The sequence below is a fragment of the Octodon degus genome, unplaced genomic scaffold (assembly GCF_000260255.1).
Source record: "Octodon degus isolate 3935 unplaced genomic scaffold, OctDeg1.0 scaffold00201, whole genome shotgun sequence".
NCBI lineage: Eukaryota > Metazoa > Chordata > Mammalia > Rodentia > Octodontidae > Octodon > Octodon degus.
In genome coordinates, this window is record NW_004524777.1 from 680,686 (window position 1) to 683,772 (window position 3,087).

General features: G+C 36.3%; 1 pseudogene; it reads right to left on the bottom strand.

The window, feature by feature from the left end:
• The window catches only part of LOC101568928, a 10,545-nt pseudogene extending 8,054 nt beyond the window's left edge, over positions 1–2,491 (bottom strand).
• Between the last annotated feature and the right edge of the window lie 596 nt (positions 2,492–3,087).

Below are 3,087 nucleotides of genomic sequence, written 5' to 3' on the forward strand. Positions count from 1 at the left end.
CCCTGATGCTTTTGCTAAGCTTGTTCTAAGTAGGTGCTTTAGACCACTGAGCCATCTCTCCAGCCCACTGTGCACAATCTTAACAGCATTTTGCACTTCTAAGCATTGAGCAAAATCACTTATCCAGCTCTTATTAATGCATTCCATACCTTCACTAGCTCACATATTCAAACTTTTCCAAACTCTTTCAGATAACCAATTCCAGAGGCCCCTAAATGCATGATCTGATGCAGTCACAGCAATGTCGCTACTCTCTATACCCATTCTCTTTTATTTTTTTATTTTTATTTTTTTGGTGGAACCAGGGATTGAACTCAGGCCCTTTAGCTTGCTAGGGAAATGCTTATTCCATGAGCAATCTCCCCAGACCCCCCAGTTTCTTTATTATTTGACTTTCTTGTTGCTCAGACACACCAGACAGCCACACCATAATCACAACATGGTCTACTTTAGCTGACAAATTCTTTTTTTCCATAATATTATTGAGAAATAAATAGAAATGAGATAGTTCCAAATCAAATTGGTAGGACAGTTCCAATAATTTACACATTGCATGCTGTCTTCTTAGTGGATATTTGTTGTACAAAATGCAGACATGATATTCTATTTACAAACATTATTACAACAAATCCTTCTGTTCATTGAATGAAGAGAATGTATATATCTATCCTAAACATTTTGAATACAAAAATATAAAATGGTCATTCATTCACATCCCCTTCTTTGTTTAGTTCTGTCATTTAAATATTATAGGGGTGCAAACTCAGCAAAATATTCCAAAATAGTCCAGTAGTCTATAACAGTATTGGGTCTTAGGCTTGGCTGGCAAAGTCAGAAGATTTTGACCTGAGTCCCCTACAGTTCAACATAACAACATGGCTTTACTTCTTCTAATTTGTTTTTATACTTTTCAGCTGGATGGTTAGAACCAAGATAAAGCAAGACCAGTGTAACAAGAATTGTAGCTTTTTGATCCGATAAGGTCAGTCATATTCCCTCAGGATTTATCCTGAGACCCTGTACCTCAGATTGTAGATCCTTTGTCAGTGTCAGGCCGTGACTCATGTGGATGAGTCACAGCCATTGCTTGACCAATTTGCTCTCTGTGAAAGCCTGAATGTTTTCTCTCCATTTGACTCTCCTTAATCACACTCTACATCATTGATCACTTTCCCCTTTGGCTCCATAATTTCCTTGATCAGAAAATTTGGGACAAAATTGAGTTACATGATGTTACAGTACAAGTTCTCAAATGTCCTGACTCTTAACTGATTTTGGAAGACTAGGGCCAAAATGTTTCCTTTTCTTGCAGCTCTCCTTTTTCTCTAATTTTGGTCTGCAAACTTAGGTTGTCAATAAGCTTCTTCAGAAGAGAAGCTTATTGTTATTACCTTACAACCTAGGCTGTTGAGCTTAATCTCACTATCTGTCTGAATATCAAACATCTTAGGCATAACATGGAACAGGTATTTTTCATCAAGTATTGATATGCTAAACTTTAAGTCCCTACAGAATATGACAAAATTTTTAAAAATTAAAATATATTTAAAAAATAGGAATAAAGAATTATATATGTTTACACATAAGTGCAGAAATTTAACCATATACAACATTGTTGCAGGACAGTCTCACAACACTCCTTTTCCAGTCTCCTGCAAGAGGCGACTTTGAATTTGCTTTGACAACATTTAAATGATATGGATACTCTTGTGGATATAGAAATTTTGGAACACCTCTAAATCTTTATCTTCATCAATCTTTTGTATATTTTCGTAGGCAGTAGTGTAGACCTCTAAAGCTTTACCACTGCCTGGCAAATGCAGGATCTTGAGTTCAATCCCCATTACTGCAAAACAGTAAATAAATATATAAAATAAAAATAATGCTTTGCTGTGAAATAACATTTCAATTGTGATAAATTCTGAAAATATACTCCTGATCTTCTTTATTTTCTGCTTTTCCAAATTGTCCATATTTTCCTCCAGATGGCGAGTTGTTTGGGTACCATCTGTTGAAGTTATGTGTAATTCAGCCCCTGCCTATGAAATTACATGTCAATCAGGTGGGTTTCTTTTCCTATTCCTTGCTGTTAATGCTCCTTTGAGATCATCCCACTTCAATTTTGCAATTGCTCCATAGGCTTTCAAAAGTTCAAACAGTCTTTCAACATCTGCCTGTCGATAACTCTAAAGTGTGGCAAACTCATCTGCAAAGGTTTTCAGGCCTTGCTTTATATTTGGGCTTCCATAGAGGTATACATATTGATTTCACTCACCAGGAGGTCTGCTTTGTCTTGCAGTGTGGCAGTTTTCCACACATAAGTAGCAAAGGTTTGCACAGTTCCCCAAAATGCTTCTACACATTTGTGACAGAATTTTGCAGTTGTCTAGTTTGAACATTGGCTTTCCAGGGTGTACTTTAACATCTTACCTTGCAAATGGCCTGGAGCCCAATGACTGCGGCTCTGAGGCACCTGGTGCACACAGAGCATGACCCATCATGCATGCCTATTTTCATCTCTTTCTACAATACCTGTCAGTACTCTTTGCAGGGTTGGTTTGGTGGTCATGAATTTATTCAAGGTTCTTTGCAATGGAAGTACCTAATTTCTCCATTAAATTTGGTAGATAGTTTTGTTGGGTACATCGATCTGAGTTCTAAGTTCTTTTCTTTCAGGACTTCAATCATCTCACTCCAAGATCTTCTTGATTTGATTGTCTGTGTTGAGAAATCTGTCATGACTCTGATGGATTTTCCACTATAGGTGATCTGTACATTCTCTCTAAAAGCTTTTAATATTGTGTTCTTTTGCCCAATTTCTGGGATCTTAATTATTACATGTCTGGGTGATGATTTATTTTGATTATGGCTACCTGGAGTTCTATAGGTTTCAGGTAACTGTATACAAAATTCTTTCCCCATGCTTGTGAAATATTATGCTACTTCTTCTGCAAAAACTCCTTTTATGTCCTTTGTATCCAAGTGTTTTATTGATACCTATTAGTCATATATTATTTTTCCTTTCAATATCTTGCAGCTGTAGCACTGTTATTTTTGCTTCCTTTTTATTTTTAGTAGTTTTTTTCC